The sequence below is a fragment of the Triticum aestivum genome, chromosome 3A (genome assembly GCF_018294505.1).
Source record: "Triticum aestivum cultivar Chinese Spring chromosome 3A, IWGSC CS RefSeq v2.1, whole genome shotgun sequence".
NCBI lineage: Eukaryota > Viridiplantae > Streptophyta > Magnoliopsida > Poales > Poaceae > Triticum > Triticum aestivum.
In genome coordinates this window covers 686,205,098-686,226,639 of record NC_057800.1, presented here as the reverse complement: position 1 = coordinate 686,226,639, position 21,542 = coordinate 686,205,098, and positions in this window count along the sequence as shown.

Sequence of the window (21,542 nt, the reverse complement as noted above, 5' to 3'; positions counted from 1 at the left end):
CCTCATCAAGTCTCCACCATCCTCCCACTCAACTTTTCGAGAGAAACCTTTCCTCGAAAAAGGACCCGATTCAAGAAACAATCCCTTATTGCTTTCGAATCTGAGACAGGAGGTATACCCAACTGTTTTGGGTGTCCTATGAAGATGCATTTATCCGCTTTGGGTTCGAGCTTATCAGCCTGAAACCTTTCCACATAAGCATCGCAGCCCCAAACTTCTAAGAAATGACAGCTTAGGTTTCTCTAAACCATAATTCATACGGTGTCATCTCAACGGAATTACGTGGTGCCCTATTTAAAGTGAATGTGGTTGTCTCTAATGCCTAACCCACAAACTATCGTGGCAGTTCGATAAGAGACATCATGGTATGCATCATATCCAATAGGGTGCAGTTATGATGTTCGGACACACCATCACACTATGGTGTTCCAGGCTGTATTAGTTGTGAAACTATTTCCACAATGTCTTAATTCTGTGCCAAACTCGTAATTCAGATACTCATCTCTATGATCATATCATAGATATTTTATCCTCTTGTCACGACGATCTTTCAACTTCACACTGAAATTACTTGAACCTTTCAATAATTCAGACTCGTGATTCATCAAGTAAATATACTCAACATCTACTCGAATCATCTGTGAAGTAAGAACATAACGATATTCACTGCATGCCTCAGCACTCATTGGACTGCACACATCAAAATGTGTTACTTCCAACAAGTTGCTATCTTGTTCCATCTTACTGAAAACGAGGCTTTTCAGTCATCTTGCCCATGTGGTATGATATGCATGTCCCAAGTGATTCAAAATCAAGTGAGTCAAAACGGTCCATTTGCATGGAGTTTCTTCATGCATATACACCAATAGACATGGTTCGCATGTCTCAAACTTTTCAAAAACGAGTGAGCCCAAAGATCCATCAATATGGAGCTTCTTCATGCGTTTTATACCGATATGACTTACGTGGCAGTGCCACCAGTAAGTGGTACTATCATTACTATCTTTTGGCATGAAAATGTGTATCACTACGATCGAGATTCAATCAACCATTCAGGTTTAATGATAATCTTGATGGTAGAGGGAGCGTGCGATGTTTGATCATATCAAGCTTGGAAAAACTTCCAACACATATCGTCAGCTCACCTTTAGCTAGTCTCCGTTTATTCCGTAGCCTTTTGTTTCGAGTTACTAACACTTAGCAACCGAACCGGTATCTAATACCCTGGTGCTACTAGGAGTACTAGCAAAGTACACATTAACACAATGTATATCCAATATACTTCTATCGACCTTGCCAGCCTTCTTATCTACCAAGTATCTAGGGTAATTCTGCTCTAGTGGTTGTTCCCCTTATTACAGAAGCACTTAGTCTCGGGTTTGGGTTTTACCTTGGGTTTCTTCACTAGAGCAGCAGCTGATTTGCCGTTTCATGAAGTATCCCTTCTTGCCCTTGCCCTTCTTGAAACTAGTGGTTTCACCAACCATCAACAATTGATGCTCCTTCTTGATTTCCACTTTCGCGGTGTCAAACATCGCGAATACCTCAAGGGTCATCATATCTATCCCTGATATGTTATAGTTCATCACGAAGCTCTAACAGCTTGGTGGCAATGACTTTGGAGAACCATCACTGTCTTATCTGGAAGATCAACTCCCACTCGATTCAAATGATTGTTGTACTTAGACAATCTGAGCACAAGCTCAACAATTGAGCTTTTCTCCTTAGTTTGCAGGTTAAGAAAGTCATCGGAGGTCTTATACCTCTTGACATGGGCACGAGCCTGAAATCCCAATTTCAGCCCTCGAAACATCTCGTATGTTCCGCGACATTTTGAAAAACATCTTTGGTGCCTCAACTCTAAACCGTTTCACTGAACTATCACGTAGTTATCAAAACGTGTACAAACGACGTTTGGGGTTCAGTACACTGAGCGGTGCATTAAGGACATAAGCTTTCTATGAAGCAATGAGGACAATCCTCAGTTTACGGACCTAGTCCGCATAATTGCTACTATCAACTTTCAACTAATTTTTCTCTAGGAACATATCTAAACAGTAGAACTATAGCGTGAGCTACGACATAATTTGCAAAAACCTTTTGACTATGTTCAGGATAATTAAGTTCATCTTATGAACTCCCACTCAGATAGACATCCCTCTAGTCATCTAAGTGATTACATGATCCGAGTCAAACTAGGCCGTGTCCGATCATCACGTGAGACGGATTAGTCATCATCGGTGAACATCTTCATGTTGATCGTATCTTCTATACGACTCATGTTCGACCTTTCGGTCTCCGTGTTCCGAGGCCATGTCTGTACATGCTAGGCTCGTCAAGTTAACCCTAAGTGTTTCGCGTGTGTAAATCTGTCTTACACCCGTTGTATGTGAACGTTAGAATCTAACACCCGATCATCACGTGGTGCTTCGAAACACGAACTGTCGCAACGGTGCACAGTTAGGGGAGAACACTTCTTGAAATTGTTGTAAGGGATCATCTTATTTACTACCGTCGTTCTAAGCAAATAAGATGTATAAACATGATAAACATCACATGCAATCAAATAGTGACATGATATGGCCATCATCACTTTGCTCCTTTTGATCTCCATCTTCGGGGCTCCATGATCATCATCGTCACCGGCATGACACCATGATCTCCATCATCATGATCTCCATCATCGTGTCTTCATGAAGTTGCCTCGCCAACTATTACTTCTACTACTATGGCTAACGGTTAGCAATAAAGTAAAGTAATTACATGACGTTTAAGTTGACACGCAGGTCACAAATAAATAAAGACAACTCCTATGGCTCCTGCCGGTTGTCATACTCATCGACATGCAAGTCGTGATTCCTATTACAAGAACATGATCAATCTCATACATCACATATATCATTCATCACATCCTTTTTGGCCATATCACATCACATAGCATACCCTGCAAAAACAAGTTAGACGTCCTCTAATTGTTGTTTGCATGTTTTACGTGGCTGCTATGGGTTTCTAGCAAGAACGTTTCTTACCTACGCATGAACCACAACGTGATATGACAATTGCTATTTACCCTTCATAAGGACCCTTTTCATCGAATCCGATCCGACTAAAGTGGGAGAGACAGACACCCGCCAGCCACCTTATGCAACTAGTGCATGTTTGTCGGTGGAACCGGTCTCACGTAAGCGTACGTGTAAGGTTGGTCCGGGCCGCTTCATCCCACGATGCCGCCGAATCAAGATAAGACTAGTAACGGCAAGCATATTGAACAATATCGACGCCCACAACTACTTTGTGTTCTACTCGTGCAAAGAATCTACGCAATAGACCTAGCTCATGATGCCACTGTTGGGGAACGTAGCAGAAATTCAAAATTTTCCTACGAATCACCAAGATCTATCTATGGAGAGACCAGCAACGAGTAGAAAGGAGAGTGCATCTACATACCCTTGTAGATCGCTAAGCGGAAGCGTTCAAGTGAACGGGGTTGATGGAGTCGTACTCGTCGTGATTCAGATCACCGATGATCCTAGTGCCGAACGGACGGCACCTCCGCGTTCAACACACGTACAGCTCGACGATGTCTCCCACGCCTTGATCCAGCAAGGAGAGAGGGAGAGGTTGAGGAAGACTCCATCCAGCAGCAGCACAACGGCGTGGTGGTGATGGAGGAGCGTGGCAATCCTGCAGGGCTTCGCCAAGCACCTACGGGAGAGGAGGAGGTGTCACGGGAGGGAGGGAGGCGCCAGGGGCTCAGGTATGGATGCCCTCCCTCCCCTCCACTATATATAGGGGCAGGGGAGAGGGGGAAGGTGCAGCCTTGCCCCTTCCTCCAAGGAAGGGGTGCGGCTAAGAGGGGGGGAGGAGTCCATCCTCCCCAAGGCACCTCGGAGGTGCCTTCCCCCTTTAGGACTCTTCCCTCTAGGGTTCCCTAGGCGCATGGGCCCCTTGGGGCTGGTTCCCTTGGCCCATGTAGGCCAAGGCGCACCCCCTACAGCCCATGTGGCCCCCCGGGGCAGGTGGCCCCACCCGGTGGGCCCCCGGGACCCTTCCGGTGGTCCCGGTACAATACCGATGACCCCGAAACTTGTCCCGATGGCCGAAACAGGACTTCCTATATATAAATCTTTACCTCCGGACCATTCCGGAACTCCTCGTGACGTCCGGGATCTCATCCGGGACTCCGAACAACATTCGGTAACCACATACAAACTTCCTTTATAACCCTAGCGTCATCGAACCTTAAGTGTGTAGACCCTACGGGTTCGGGAGACATGCAGACATGACCGAGATGTTCTCCGGTCAATAACCAACAGCGGGATCTAGATACCCATGTTGGCTCCCACATGTTCCACGATGATCTCATCGGATGAACCACGATGTCAAGGACTCAATCAATCCCGTATACAATTCCCTTTGTCTAGCGGTATGGTACTTGCCCGAGATTCGATCGTCGGTATACCGATACCTTGTTCAATCTCGTTACCGGCAAGTCTCTTTACTCGTTCCGTAACACATCATCCCGTGATCAACCCCTTGGTCACATTGTGCACATTATGATGATGTCCTACCGAGTGGGCCCAGAGATACCTCTCCGTTTACACGGAGTGACAAAATCCCAATCTCGATTCGTGCCAACCCAACAGACACTTTCAGAGATACCCGTAGTGTACCTTTATAGCCACCCAGTTACGTTGTGACGTTTGGCACACCCAAAGCACTCCTACGGTATCCGGGAGTTGCACAATCTCATGGTCTAAGGAAATGATACTTGACATTAGAAAAGCTTTAGCATACGAACTACATGATCTTGTGCTAGGCTTAGGATTGGGTCTTGTCCATCACATCATTCTCCTAATGATGTGATCCCGTTATCAACGACATCCAATGTCCATGGTCAGGAAACCGTAACCATCTATTGATTAACGAGCTAGTCAACTAGAGGCTTACTAGGGACATGGTGTTGTCTATGTATCCACACATGTATCTGAGTTTCCTATCAATACAATTCTAGCATGGATAATAAACGATTATCATGAACAAGGAAATATAATAATAATCAATTTATTATTGCCTCTAGGGCATATTTCCAACAGTCCAAACGGTCCATTTGCATGGAGTTTCTTTATGCATATACACCAATACACATGGTTCGCATGCCTCAAACTTTTCAAAAACGAGTGAGCCCAAAGATCCATCAACATGGAGCTTCTTCATGCATTTTATACCGATATGACTTACATGGCAGTGCCACAAGTAGGTGGTACTATCATTACTATCTTTTGGCATGAACATGCGTATCACTACGATCGAGATTCAATGAACCATTCATTTTAGGTGCAAGACCATTGAAGATATTATTCAAATAAACAGAGTAACCATTATTCTCTTCAAATGAATAACCGTATTGCGATAGACATAATCCAATCATGTCTATGCTCAACGCAAACACCAATCTCGATGGTAGAGGGAGCGTACGATATTTGATCAACCTTGGAAATACTTCCAACACATATCGTCATCTCACCTTTAGCTAGTCTCCGTTTATTTCGTAGCTTTTATTTCGAGTTACTAACACTTAGCAACCGAACCGGTATCTAATACCCTGGTGCTACTAGGAGTACTAGTAAAGTACACATTAACATAATACATCCAATATACTTCTATCGACCTTGTCAACCTTCTTATCTACCAAGTATCTAGGGTAATTCTACTCCAGTGGCTGTTCCCTTTATTACAGAAGCACTTAGTCTCGGGTTTGGGTTCAACCTTGGGTTTCTTCACTAGAGCAGCAGCTGATTTGCCGTTTCATGAAGCATCCCTTTTTTTGCCCTTGCCCTTCTTGAAACTAGTGGTTTCACCAACCATCAACAATTGATGCTCCTTCTTGATCTCTACTTTTGTGGTGTCAAACATCGTGAATATCTCAAGGATCATCATATATGTCCCTGATATATTATAGTTCATCACGAAGCTCAAGCAGCTTGGTGGCAATGACTTCGGAGAACCATCACTATTTCATCTGGAAGATCAACTCCCACTCGATTCAAGCGATTGTTGTACTCAGACAATCTGAGCACAAGTTCAACAATTGAGCTTTTCTCCCTTAGTTTGCAGGCTAAGAAAATCGTCGGAGGTCTTATACCTCTTGACGTGGGCACAAGCCTGAAATCCCAATTTCAGTCCTCGAAACATCTCATATGTTTCGCGACGTTTCAAAACTGTCTTCGGTGCCTCAACTCTAAACCGTTCAACTGAACTATCACGTAGTTATCAAAATGTGTATGTCAGATGTTCGCAACATCCACAGACAACTTTCGAGGTTCAGCACACTGAGCGGTGCATTAAGGACATAAGCCTTCTATGAAGCAATGAGGACAATCCTCGGTTTACGGACCTAGTCCGCATAATTGCTACTATCAACTTTTAACTAAATTTTCTCTAGGAACATATCTAAACAGTAGAACAGAAGCGCGAGCTACGACATAATTTGCGAAGACCTTTTGACTATGTTCAGGATAATTAAGTTCATCTTATGAACTCCCACTCAGATAGACATCCCTCTAGTCGTCTAAGTGATTACATGATCCGAGTCAACTAGGCCGTGTCCGATCATCACGTGAGACGGACTAGTCAACGTCGGTGAACATCTTCATGTTGATCGTAATTTCTATACGACTCATGCTCGACCTTTCGGTCTTCTGTGTTCCAAGGCCATGTCTGTACATGCTAGGCTCGTCAAGTCAACCTAAGTGTTTGCATGTGTAAATATGTCTTACACCCGTTGTATGTGAACGTTTGAATCAAACACCCGATCATCACGTGGTGCGTTGAAACAATGAACTGTCGCAACGGTGCACAGTTAGGGGGAACACTTTCTTGAAATTTTAATGAGGGATCATCTTATTTACTACCGTCGTTCTAAGCAAATAAGATGTATAAACATGATAAACATCACATGCAATCAAATAATAGTGACATGATATGGCCAATATCATACAACTCCTTTGATCTCCATCTTGGGGCTCCATGATCATCTTGTCACCAGCATGACACCATGATCTCCATCATCATGATCTCCATCATTGTGTCTTCATGAAGTTGTCTCGCCAACTATTACTTCTACTTCTACAGCTAACGGTTAGCAATAAAGTAAAGTAATTACATGACGTTTATGTTGACACGCATGTCATAAATAAATTAAGACAACTCCTATGGCTCCTGCCAGTTGTCATACTCATCGACATGCAAGTCGTGATTCCTATTACAAGAACATGATCAATCTCATACATCACATATATCATTCATCACATCCTTTTGGCCATATCACATCACATAGCATACCCTGCAAAAACAAGTTAGACGTCCTCTAATTGTTGTTTGCATGTTTTACGTGGCTGCTATGGGTTTCTAGCAAGAACGTTTCTTACCTACGCAAAAACCACAACGTGATATGCCAATTGCTATTTACCCTTCATAAGGACCCTTTTCATCGAATCCGATCCGACTAAAGTGGGAGAGACAGACACCCACCAGCCACCTTATGCAACTAGTGCATGTCAGTCGGTGGAACCAGTCTCACGTAAGAGTACGTGTAAGGTCGGTCCGGGCCGCTTCATCCCACAATGCCGCCGAATCAAGATTGGACTAGTAATGGTAAGCATATTGAACAAAATCAACGCCCACAACTACTTTGTGTTCTACTCGTGCATAGTAACTACGCAATAGACCTAGCTCTGATACCACTGTTGGGGAACACAGCAGAAATTCAAAATTTTCCTACGTGTCACCAAGATCTATCTATGGAGAGACTAGCAACGAGGGGAAGGAGAGTGCATCTACATACCCTTGTAGATCGCAAAGAGGAAGCATTCAAGTGAACGGGGTTGATGGAGTCGTACTCGTCGTGATCCAAATCACCGATGACCAAGTGCCGAACGGACGGCACCTCCGTGTTCAACACATGTACAGCCCGGTGACGTCTCCCACGCCTTGATCCAGCAAGGAGAGAGGGAGAGGTTGAGGAAGACTCCATCCAGCAGCAGCACAACGGCGTGGTGGTGATGGAGGAGCGTGGCAATCTTGCAGAGCTTCGCCAAGCACCACGGGAGAGGAGAAAGAGAGGGAGAGCTGCACCAATGAGAGAGATCAAATCGCGTGTTATGGGCAGCCCTAGGCCTCACTATATATAGGGGAGAGGGAGGAGGGTGCGCCCCCTCTAGGGTTCCCACCCCTAGGGGGGCGGCAGCCCTAGATGGGAAAGGGGAGGCGGCCAAGAGGGGAGAAGGGGAGGCGCCCCCTAGGGTGGGCCTTAGGCCCATCTAAGCCTAGGGTTTCCCCTTTTTTTTCCTCCTAGCTGCCCCTTGGGCCTTGTGGGAGGCGCACCAGCCCACTCAAGGGCTGGTCCCTCACCACTCTCGGCCCATGCAAGCCTCCGGGGCTTGTGGCCCCACTTGGTGGACCCCCGGGACCCTCCCGGTGGTCCCGGTACATTACCGATAAACCCCGAAACCTTTCCGGTGACCAAAACAGGACTTCCCATACATAAATCTTTACCTCCGGACCATTCCGGAACTCCTCGTGACGTCCGGGATCTCATCCGGGACTCCGAACAACATTTGGTAACCACATACAAACTTCCTTTATAACCCTAGCGTCATCGAACCTTAAGTGTGTAGACCCTACGGGTTCGGGATACATGCAGACATGACCGAGACGTTCTCCGGTCAATAACCAACAGCGGGATCTGGATACCCATGTTGGCTCCCACATGTTCCACGTTGATCTCATCAGATGAACCACGATGTCAAGGACTTAATCAATCCCGTATACAATTCCCTTTGTCTATCGGTACGATACTTGTCCGAGATTCGATCGTCGGTATCCCGATACCTTGTTCAATCTCGTTACTGGCAAGTCTCTTTACTCGTTCCATAACACATCATCCCGTGATCAACTCCTTGATCACATTGTGCACATTATGATGATGTCCTATCGAGTGGGCCCAGAGATACCTCTCCGTTTATACGGAGTGACAAATCCCAGTCTTGATTCGTGCCAACCCAACAGACACTTTCGGAGATACCCGTAGTGTACCTTTATAGCCACCCAGTTACGTTGTGACATTTGGCACACCCAAAACACTCCTACGGTATCCGGGAGTTGCACAATCTCATGGTCTAAGGAAATGATACTTGACATTAGAAAAGCTTTAGCATACGAACTACACGATCTTGTGCTATGCTTAGGATTGGGTCTTGTCCATCACATCATTCTCCTAATGATGTGATCCCGTTATCAATGACATCCAATATCCATGGTCAGGAAACCGTAACCATCTATTGATCAACGAGCTAGTCAACTAGAGGCTTACTAGGGACATGGTGTTGTTTATGTATCCACACATGTATCTGAGTTTCCTATCAATACAATTCTAGCATGGATAATAAACGATTATCATGAACAAGGAAATATAATAATCAATTTATTATTATTGCCTCTAGGGCATATTTCCAACAATATATACATGCAATAGTAGTACTGTATATGTGAGCCGGACAAACACCAACTAGAAGAGACTGATGAGCAAGTTTTGGCAAGATCATACATACGTACCCTGAAATCAACAAGTTGGGATTCGGGATGTAGCATTGCCCATCGTGCGCTTTAATTTGTGAGTAAAACGGCTTGGCGGTTTGGAGCTGGCAGATGATGTCGGTGACCATGCCGCCGGAGGCCAGTACTTGGCCAACGAGGGGGAAATTCGCATACACCCCGAAAATCTTGAAGAGGGGTTCGCCATAGTGGTTCTTGAGGGACCAGGTAGGCCGTGGCAGCTGCTACTGTTGCCGCGGCTGGTTGCCAGGCAACCACCACGCCGCCGCCCCGCCGGCTGGGAGGTACTCAATCAGACTAGTGGCGGCGAGTGGTGCCTTCTTGTGGATGGCCGGGCCAGCACGCCTAGGGCCGGAACCACCTGGGGAAGGGGCGACGTCAAGCAAGCCTAGTAATCCCGGGAGGTCGATCAGCCTCTGCGAACAAGTTTAAAAAACTATTGCATAAATGTAATGTTGCGAAAATTTGTTCGCAAAGAAAGATAGAAATATTTGAAAACCATCAATCCTGATTCGGATCTCCTGCAGTTTGCGAAGCCTACCTCAGGATTGCCCAAAAGTATGTACCAGTACAAGATGTTCTAGGGGTAGCGGCAGCGGCGGAATGGGGATTCATGGCGGATACCTACCCTAGACCACAAGCCCTCAAGCCCGTGCTGGATTGTTTGGTTCGAAAAGGTGTGGGAGCACCTGGGAGTCCCGACTCCCCCTTATCCTGTCCGTTCAGCCTTGTTAAGATTCGTGTTGTGCTCTGTCCAGCGGCAGACCTTTTGCAGTGTCGAATAATTAGCTAGGCGATTAATCAGACAAACAGCGGCACAACTAGGCTGTGCAGGCAGGATAGGTCACAGGTACTAGCACTGTGATGTGTAGGACTGTCACGAGGTCAGGCGGGCATGGTTGAAGCGACAACCCATAGGCAGCGCATGCAAGGCATCTCGTATACTCCCACGTAGTATTCTTTATCATGGTCAGAGGAACGTGGACCCCTAAAGGTTTCACATCACCGTTAGTTCAGTTTCTGTACGAATATATTAGTATATTGCCATCACTTGTTCCTTCCTTTCGGTGAGCAGTAAAATGTTCTTGACCGAGATGAGATGAGATGAGCATGTTACCAAATTTGTGCCGGGAACATACAAGCTTTAACCTGATTGGCGCGTGTCATGGAGAAGCCGAGAGGTGAGGCATGAACTCGTGAGCCGGGTACATGAACTAGTCATACTGGCGTCAGGCGCTGACAGGGACTGAACATGGTGGAAATGAGCAATGTACGTCTGATAGGAACCTAACTCAGACACATGTATCTGTATCCTGTATCCGGCACACTACCATACATGTACCGGGTGCATGTTTCAGCCATCCGTATCGGCATGTGTCAAGGATCATGAGCGGCTGCAGTCTATTCTATTCATTCCATCGGCGATGCATGCCCATGGTGGAGTTCGACACGTCTTTTCACTTGTTTGAGACACAGGCCGACAGGTGTACTCCTTGATGTAGACTTGCCACTTACAGGCGAGGTGGGATTCTGCCCTACGATGAACAGTGAGAGAATAGGCCCAGAGCTGGCGCTTAAAGGAATCCTATAGATTGTTAATAGAACCAGGGGTACAGGCCCGGTCCAGATCCCGAGCAGCTATTTTCTGGACGGACGGGGGAGATAACCGGGTGCCTAGATACCCGGGTGTTGAAAATCCAATCTATTGTTTGGTTGGGGTCCTGCCGGCCGGGCTGGGCTGGCCCCTTTATTTGGGATTTGGGAATTAAGACGGTGCGCTAGGCTGAGAGGGTGCTTGGATCCAAGGGACTATTTTTAGTCTGACTAAAAATAGTCTCTTTTAAAGGCTAAAGTTCCAAGCATCCCTGACTAAAGAGAGGCTAGGACTAGTCTTGAGGCTAAAAATTTTTAGTCGTAGGAAACCTACTAAAATATGTATTAGCCCTCTCTCTCCTCATTTAATGCCTCTCCTTTAACGCATGCGAGTTCTGGATTGGAGGGTTTGGAGGATAATAAATGCTCAATAACTTGATTTCAGTCTCTTTAGTATTTGGATCCAAGTATAGGTGAGGCTAGCAAGTTTTAGTCCCACTACTTTTAGTCATGGGACTAAAACGTATCCAAGCACCCTCTGAGTGCGGCTCGGTTTCCGTCCATGCACCACCTTCCGGCTTGCCTTTATTTCTAAGTACAATACCCAGTCACTGAGAATACCACTAAGAGCAACTCCAACGGGCCGACCTAAATGGACGGAGTTTTTGTCCGTTTGGGTCGGCCGCCCGCCCGCCGTACGCCCTTTTTTAGTTTTGGGGCCGTCCGCCCTCTTTTAGTTTTGGGTCGGCAGTGCGCCCAACGGGCCGACCCATTTTCATGACCACGCGCATTTAACATCTTGCAGTCACCCTGATTTTGACGCCCCAGCACGCGGGAAAGGTTCGCGCGCGTGCCGCGGCCGGCGCTCGCTATAAAAGAAGGCTCTCTCTCCACACTCTGTCGGTCGCCCACTCTCGCCGCCTCTGCGCCACCATGTCGATCCGCCGCCTACGCGCTTCGGATTTTCGCGGAGTCCGCGAGCGCCGCTCCGGCGCCTTCTCCACCGAGATCTGATTTCGCAAGAAACGTCTCGCCCTCGGCACCTTCGATACCGCAGAGGACGCGGCCCGCGCGCACGACGCGGCGGCGTGGCACCTCCTGAGGCCTCGTTGGGATATGAATTTTCCCAACGTGTCGAGCCAGCGGGCGCAGGATCTGGCGCCTCTCCCGCGGCTTTTCACTGACGAGGATCGTCGTGTCCACCGGAGGCGGCAGCGTCGCCTCGCCATCGCACAGAAGGACGTGGAAGCCTTGGTGCTGTGGCGTGGAGGCTACCCGCAGGACATCGTCGACGAGCGCCAGTTCTACAAGCAATTGAGACCGGAGAGGGACGCGAGGAGGAGGGAGCGAGCCGCCTATCGGGAGGACAAGCGTTTGCGGAAGCAGGCAGCTCAATTGAAATTGAAACTATGAGAAACGACGGGTTGGGACTTTGAAGACGAGGCGTATGATGACGCCTACATTCAGACATCAGAGGAGGACATTACCGAGTCGGAGTCAGAAATCGACGAGTAGTGGTCTTTTCTTTTTATCTTTGTACGCTAGAATTATCTGGTGCTGGACTGGGACGACGACTCGCCAATGCCTGACAAATGCAACACCGTCTCCGTCGAAACAAGCAAAGGCGTCGTAGACATGGTCTACGCGGTGATAAGTGACGCCGTCGAGCTCGGCCTGTGCATCCGGAATTCCGGATGTGCATACCCTGTCAGCCTGTAAGCTCTGCCAGTGTATACGGTTCCATCACCGCGTGCACAGACACGTTTGATCCCAAGATCACCATATTCACCAGAGATGCCAAGTCGGCCATCAATCTTCTTCGGCGTGTTGCCCATCCGGTACCGCATTTGTCAGACATTGGCGAGTCGTCGTCCCAGTCCAGCACCAGGCTGGATAGCTCCTCCTCGGCATTGTTCTTGGACGCGTCCATCTTCACTCCGAGGGCGACGCCTGAGCAGGCAGAGATGTAAGTAGATGGCCCCGTCGGAGGCAGCTTCATCTGCATATATACATGCAATAGTAGTACTGTATATGTGAGCCGGACAAATACCAACTAGAAGAGACTGATGAGCAAGTTTTGGCAAGATCATACATATGTACCCTGAAATCAAAAGTTGGGATTCGGGATGTTGCATTGCCCATCGTGCGCTTTAATTTGTGAGTAAAACGGCTTGGCAGTTTGGAGCTGGCAGATGATGTCGGTGACCATGCCGCTGGAGGCCAGTACTTGGCCAACGAGGGGGAAATTCGCATACACCCCGAAAATCTCGAAGAGGGGATCGCCGTAGTGGTTCTTGAGGGACCAGGTAGGCCGTGGCAGCTGCTGCTGCTGCCGCGGCTGGTTGCCAGGCGACCACCGCGCCGCCGCCCCGCCGGCTGGGAGGTACTCAATCAGACTAGTGGCGGCGAGTGGTGCCTTCTTGTGGATAGCCGGGCCAGCACGCCTAGGGCCGGAACCACCTGGGGAAGTTGCTACGTCAAGTAGCCCTAGTAATCCCGGGAGGTCGATCAGCCTCTGCCAACAAGTTTAAAAAACTATTGCATAAATGTAATGTAGCGAAAATTTGTTCGCAAAGAAAGATAGAAATATTTGAAAACCATCAATCCTGATTCGGATCTCCTGCAGTTTGCGAAGCCTACCTCAGGATTGCCCAAAAGTATGTACCAGTACAAGATGTTCTAGGGGCAGCGGCAGCGGCGGGATGGGGATTCATGGCGGATACCTACCCTAGACCACAAGCCCTCAAGCCCGTGCTGGTTTGTTTGGTTGGGGTCCTGCCGGCCGGGCTGGGCTGGCCCCTTTATTTGGGATTTGGGAATTAAGACGGTGCTCTAGGCTGAGTCCGGCTCGGTTTCCGTCCATGCACCACCTCCTAGCGGGCTTGCCTTTATTTCTAAGTACAATACCCAGTCACTGAGAATACCACTAAGAGATACTCCAACGGGCCGACCTAAATGGACGGCGTTTTTGTCCGTTTGGGTCGGCCGCCCGCCCGCCGTCCGCCGTCTTTTAGTTTTGGAGCCGTCCACCCTCTTTTAGTTTTGCGTCGGCAGTGCGCCCAACGGGCCGACCCATTTTCATGACCGCGCGCATTTAACATCGTGCCGTCGCCCTGATTTTGATGCTCCAGCACGCGGGAAAGGTTCGCGCGCGCGCCGCGGCCGGCGCTCGCTATAAAAGAAGGCTCTCTCTCCACACTCTGTCGGTCGCCCACTCTCGCCGCCTCTGGGCCACCATGTCGATCCGCCGCCTACGCGCTTCGGATTTTTGCGGAGTCCGCGAGCGCCGCTCCGGCGCCTTCTCTGCCGAGATCTGGTTTCACGAGAAACGTCTCGCCCTCGGCACCTTCGACACCGCAGAGGAGGCGGCCCGCGCGCACGATGCGGCGGCGTGGCGCCTCCTGAGGCCTCGTCGGGATATGAATTTTCCCAACGTGTCGAGCCAGCGGGCGCAGGATCTGGCGCCTCTCCCGCGGCTTTTCACCGACGAGGATCGTCGTGTCCATCGGAGGCGGCAGTGTCGCCTCGCCATCGCAGAGAAGGATGTGGAAGCCTTGGTGCTGTGGCGTGGAGGCTACCCGCAGGACATCGTCGACGAGCGCCAGTTCTATAAGCAATTGAGATCGGAGAGGGACGCGAGGAGGAGGGAGCGAGCCGCCTATCGGGAGGACAAGCGTTCGCGGAAGCAGGCATCTCAATTGAAATTGAAGCTACGAGAAACGGCGGGTTGGGACTTTGAAGACAAGGCGTATGCTGACGCCTACATTCAGACATCGGAGGAGGACATTACCGAGTCGGAGTCAGAAATCGACGAGTAGTGGTCTTTTCTTTTTATCTGTGTACGCTAGAATTATCCATGTATCCATTTTTATCTGAAAAAATGGCCGGTGGCGTCAGCGACGTAGCAGGCGGGCGAGGGTGTGAATCCAATGTGCCACCGACCAGCGGGCCCGATGAGGAAAGAGGGCGAGCGTGCGCGCGTCCGTCTCGTGTCCGCGCCGACGCAAATCCAGCTCAAAAATGGGCCTGGAATGGATCGTCCGCGGACGAAAAACGGACGCGCGTCCGTTTGGGTCGGCGCATTGGGCCGCCACTTTTGTCCGCGCCGACCCAAACGGACGTGGGCGGACGAAATGGGTCGCCCCATTGGAGTTGCTCTAAGACTCTGCGTTTGCTACGGAGACATACATACATGACATTGTAGATTATCTATCGTGGTCTAAAAGGTCTTAATTAATATAAGACATTTTAGATTGTCTATAATGGTCTAAAAGGTCTTCTATTAGCTTACAGAGGGAGCATGTTTTCTTTATAATCTATAGAAAGCGATCTCGCTGCCGCCGCCAAGAGCGCTTCCTTCCGCTGCCGTCCTCCGACGGCTCCCCTCTGCCGATGACCTCGGTGGTCGGTGGTGAGTGGAGTCATCAGATTCACACATGTGGATCGTTTAGCCATTAGTAGCTTACGATCAAATATGCCCGTGCGTTGCAACGGGGAAAAAGTCACATGCCCATAACTTAATAAGCATGGCTCACGACCCGCACAAGTCTAGGATCTCTATTTCAACACGGTGACACACCTGTGTCACAACATAATGGAACGTTTAAAACTTTAAAAGAACCTCATTGAGTTGTACCCTCCCCCCCCCCCCCCCCCCTAAACTACTCTTTGCACCTGGTCCATACCCGCCTCTTGTAACTTGTAAAGATTGACTACAATAAAGAGCGACCTTGTTATCGAAAAGGGGAGTTTGGAAGCAATGTCCCTCCTTGGACAACCACGAGGCTTAGTCGGTCCGACTTTCCCAAATGTTGGCCACCGGCCCTTTTCCTGAAAACACAATTCCAAGATAACACATGCACCTTTGTATTACAGAAGTGAATCCAAGGCCAAAATAGTACGATCTTCTGCTGACCATTTCACATATCAAATTCAGTCCGTCTACATATCGTATAGCAAGAGAGGGAGGTTTGAACGAAGGGAATGATCTAACCTTGGATACTGCATCGTCGCCAACCTCGTTCGCCACTCTGAACTAAATACTATGTCTGAAATATCCAAAATTAATATTTGGTGATAGTATTTATAGTGCTTCCCTACTACTCGAGGAAGGTCATATACGGCGAGACGAATGCGACAACGTCATCGCCTCAGCCATGTACGCCTCCCTTCTCACCAAGCCTAATTACAACAACAGACTTCAGTCCTTACATGCCAAACAAATAGCAGCAACGTTAATGGTCATGCACTGCTTAAAAGCTTCTTCTTTTTTTGCGGTGAAAAAAAGAGCTTTATTTAGTTACGGATAGGATTAGGATCGGAAGCCAGAAGGCTAATCAGAGCTCAGGGGCATCCAAACCAGAACTCGGTTCTAAGCATTTGATAAATTATTAGTAGTACAAAATTATTACAAAAGGATCTAGCACATGTTCACACAACAATTATTTTGCATCTTGCTGTAGAAATTTATCAATATGCACAATTAGCGTAAACTAAATTATATAAGATTGTACGTAGGCAACACATAACCACACATGTACCTTGATTTCTCTCTGAACTTCCCAGGCTTTTCCATTGATGCTGATTGATCCCTATATGATTCACTGATCCACCAAGGGGAATCAGGATTGCTAGCATCCATAACTCTCTTCAGTCATCAGTCTCCGGCATGCTTGGCTTCCCACCCCCCACAATGGTTTCTAGCGTTCCATTGTGTGCCACTGCCAAAACCTAGTTGTAGTACTCAAAAGATGCAAAGAAAACTCACATATGTTTCGCTGCTTCTTTATTTTTCAGAGACCAATGAACGTCTTGTTATTAGTACCACCGATTATATGCCAATCTATGGATTAGTCTATGTGATCATAGTTATGTCTTGATTTATTTGCCGCTGGATTCTCTCGCCACACCACCGAATCAATCAATCAAGACAATAAGATTATTTGCCGCTGGATTCGCTTGCCACACCACCGAATAAAGCAAGACAATAAGATACCGATTCTTTGCCACACCACCGATCTGCTTTCATCGCTCAACCGCACCAACTTCCAACGATTCCAGTTGAAGGAGCACAACGGTTGGTTTTTTCAGACTTTATGCGCACAACATTGTTACCGGCGACGTCGCTCAAATTTTGGACGACGACGACATTGCAGGTGAGCCTCGGGGGCTGGTCGTCATGCAGCTAGAGCGCGAGGCGCCGTAAAAGCCTGCTTGTCGGACTTGTCGGTGTTGCAGATGTCACAGAGGTTGCAGGCGATCTTGATGACTTGCAGCTTGCCGGCAATGAGTAGGTCGCGCGTGCCTTTGGGCTAGGTGTAGAGGACCACCTATATGAAGAAGTCAGGCCACAATATACGCACCTAGATGAAGTGCCCCGCAGGATCAGCCTCGGCGGGCGTCTCCTCAGCCTCCACGGGATCCACACAGGATGAACGACCTGAGGCCCAGGCGAGCGATGGAGGAATCGATCCGCGCGTTGATGAAAAACCGATCGTACGAACCATTAACTTTTGAGGGTAATTTTGTAAAAAAAAACTTCGATGACGGTGAGCGGGCAGAAGCTATAGGTGATTTATTATTTAAAAATTACGATCACGATTACGATTACGATTACGATTTTGTCCATACAAATTGTAAAAGCGTATTATGACGTGAGAAGAAAGCGTATTGTGACGGTGAACCTGACAAAGTCAATCCGTGCCTGTGCGTTGCAACGGGTGCAACATAATGTTTAGAAAATAGAAAAGTAATTTATTACTCCCTTTATTCGGAATTACTTGTCTCGGATATGGATGTATGTAGAACTAAAATACATCTAGATACATCCATTTTTGCGACAAGTAATTCCGAACGGAGGAAGTACCACTTAAATAAGGATGGCAATTTTATCCATGGACATGGATGCCCATGGATATCCATCCTGAATGGATAGGGTTTGGATATGCTTTTGCGCCCATGGGCAGCACCCAAACCCGACCCGGTTACTCGTGGATAGGGCATGGACATAATCTTGTACCCATGTATATATCCAAACCCGACCTGACATTCTGACTTAACGAGCAATATTCTGCTACCCCTACCCCATAGTCACATGTCCCACTATAATTTTATCCTTTATCTAAAACATCCAAAAGAAATTACACAATCCCCACCGTAACATACTCCAACGCACCTTCTCATCCTATTATCTACACTAATTAAATGACTTGTCGTTGAGAATCGGTGCCATCTCCTTGAGTTAGTCCTCTCATAGACCTAGAGGTGGCCGCCGCTGCCAGCCGCTACCCCCACGTAAGGTGGATCGCTGCAGCAGCCACTACTGGCCTGCGACAACCCAACTCCATATCTCCTTGACCCCTCCGTCTTCGCTTTTCCACACACGCATTGATGCATGGCCGCAGCAGTGGAACAACGCAAGGGCTACGACTGCACGGCGAGGAGTAAGCACGCCAATGCGGAGTGCACATTGTGCAATGAGTTATGTCTTATGTATAGGTCTTGAGAGGACCCGATGGATATCCAATGGGTATGGTATCCATCGGATTTGGACATGGTCACAATTTTTTGCCCATGGATTTTTTTATGGATGGGCTAGGACTGCCTCCATAGATATGGATATGGATTTGATATTGGTCAACCCGATCCAAACCCGACCCATTGCCATCCTTACACTCAAATGTTACAACGGGTGTTCAGTTGGCAATGGAATTGGGTATTGAAAAACTTTGTCTCAAGACAAACAATCATGGTGTGGCACATGCTTTCCAATCAAGAGATCAAGACCGTTCGAGGTTTAGCCCTCTTATAGAAGAGATCAAGGAGTTGCTTGCTGGTGTGAATGAGCACCGGGTGATCTGGTCGAGGCGACCGGCGAACAAAGCGACTGGTATTCTTGTGAGAAAAGGCTGTGTTAATAAGTTGTGAAAAACTTGGTTTAATGTATCCTCATTTTTTATCCATGACGTATCTTGGATGAAATGGTCGTGAACTAAAGAATAAATAAAGTAGCAATTACCCTAAAAATAGTAAAACAAAATTAAAGTACGAGCAAGAATTCATGCATCAAATGTTACGAACTAAGAAGGTTTGAATTACTTGAATTGAGGGTCTTCGTCAAAAGGAAGGATTCAAGCCAATACTTAACAACACTTTATATGAGCATTGGGATCAAAAGGCTAATCTGGGTTAATATTTGGTGCATACCTCAGCTTGAGTACATCCGCACTATATCATCGGTTCACTTTTGTGGTAACCCAAAATATATTAATAGTCTTATTAAATTACATCGAAACTGTGTTTCAGTCACTCAGTAAATCCGTTTATTTGCATCTGTTGTAACAAACAAACCAACAAATTTACCGTCAGAAAAACATCATAAGCAAGCACTATGCAACACGATCTTCCTCTCTCTTTTTCATTTGCAAAGTACTCAATATAGTGCGTCTCTGGTTCAGCTCCAATAGTAGTAGCACTAACACCGAAGATCATCATAAAATTAAAAAAATCACCACAACTCTCTCTTCTCACTCTGATCTCTCTCTCTCTCTCTCAACCCCATTGATCCATCTTATAAGCAGCATCAAACAACCTGCTCCATCTCATCTCATCGAACAACAGCAAAGTACAAAAGAATATCATCTCATCTCTCTCTGTGTCTCCATGTGACTACACCGCCGGAGCTGCACGAACAGCTATTTGCCACAAAAATCTGTATCTCTCTCATCTCTCTCCCCGTCCCGAGCCCGTCTCCAGCATCGCGCCGTGCCGCGCCGCTCCTACCATGCTCCAGCGCCGTGCTGCAATAGGAAATCAATTATATTTTACACTAAAAATCTTTGTTTTCTTTCCACCACACACGTGCCTATCCTATCCTCTGATTCCTATGCTCTCTCTCTCTCTCTCTCTCTTCTCATTAGTTTTGCTTAAGCATCCAAGAAAATTAGAGCACAAGAGCAACAGTAGCAGCTCCATGTGATGGCTGATGCAGTGGCGCTGAACTCCACATGCCACGGTGCAGCTGGAACTAGGATCGACGGGTCAAGCTCAGCGAATCATGGTGCAAATTGCAGCCCATGGGAGGACCAGCGCACGCACGGCTGGGTGCGGGCAGGCACAAGCAGAGCATGCATGGCCACCGACGCACATCACACACGGCCACCGGCTTCCCCATAACGAACAACCTTGTCCAAGAGGTCCACAACCTTGAGATCTCCTTCCCCGCACAAGGACTCGGCCGAATTCACCCTGAAGCCCTCGCCATCATCCTCCAACTCCAAGTCCGAGTATCGTCGTTCGTCGTCGATTACCTTGCCGTTGCTGCTTCCCCGGCCTCACCGACCTCGTCGTCGGGTTCATCGTGAGTCCCCGTAGCTTTAACCTTTGTTTCCCCCTTTGATTAGGACCCGTAGCTGACGCCATGGTTACTACCACCTCGCCATGGCTGGTCCTCTCCGTCCGGACCGAGCTTTGACGCCGCATGTCTGGTCCCTAAAAATAGGAGCGCGAAGTTGCTCGGTATGGTCCGGTCTAACCGCCGGCGGCCGGTCCAAAGGGCAGCTCGGTGAGGGCCCGACCCCTGTCCACCCTCAGGAGGACGCGTCTTCATGCCGCAAAAGATTGGCAAGAAAAGGCAAAAGGGGCACCGGTAGATGTGGTTCACGATGGACATGGCAAATGCGACATGCTCATGGCCGGAGGGAGATGCGCTGCCCGTGTGCCATAACGACGCGTCCCGTTGCTGTCGAAGAAGATGCGGTGGCGCGCAGGAGCAAGCGGCAGCGGGCGCGCGAGTAGCCGGGGCGGCAGCGCAGTCGAGAGAGGTGTCGAGACGGCCGGGAAGAAGGGGGCCATCATGCACGGTGCACTCGGCTCAGACCTCTGCTAGGAAGGAGGGGCACCGATGTTTGATAAAATTTACACCGGGATCGATCTCAGCGTATGCATCCTCGTCCGCTTCTCCTCTACTCCCCTCTTCTGGGAAACGATATTTATTGGAGGGTAGCAAAGGCGGCGAGGAAGGTGAAGTTTGACTCCAACTCATGTTCCATGGTATCGTCACATACCAAAGAGGCTGGGTGATGCCACGGGAGATGGCCAGCCGTGTGCGTGCGGCGCCCAGGTCCAGACTGACGAAATTTAGTATCACCTCACGTATATGTTTTAAATTCAAATTAAAAGCGTAAATTCACGAGAAAAAGCGTATTGTGATGGTGAACCCACAGAATCAATCCGTTCTTTATTATTAGGGAAAGATATAGGTTTTGGGTGGTTCATTGTCTTGGCTTCAACGGTGGTGATGGTAAATATTCTTCAGATCCAACTCCACCGAGGCG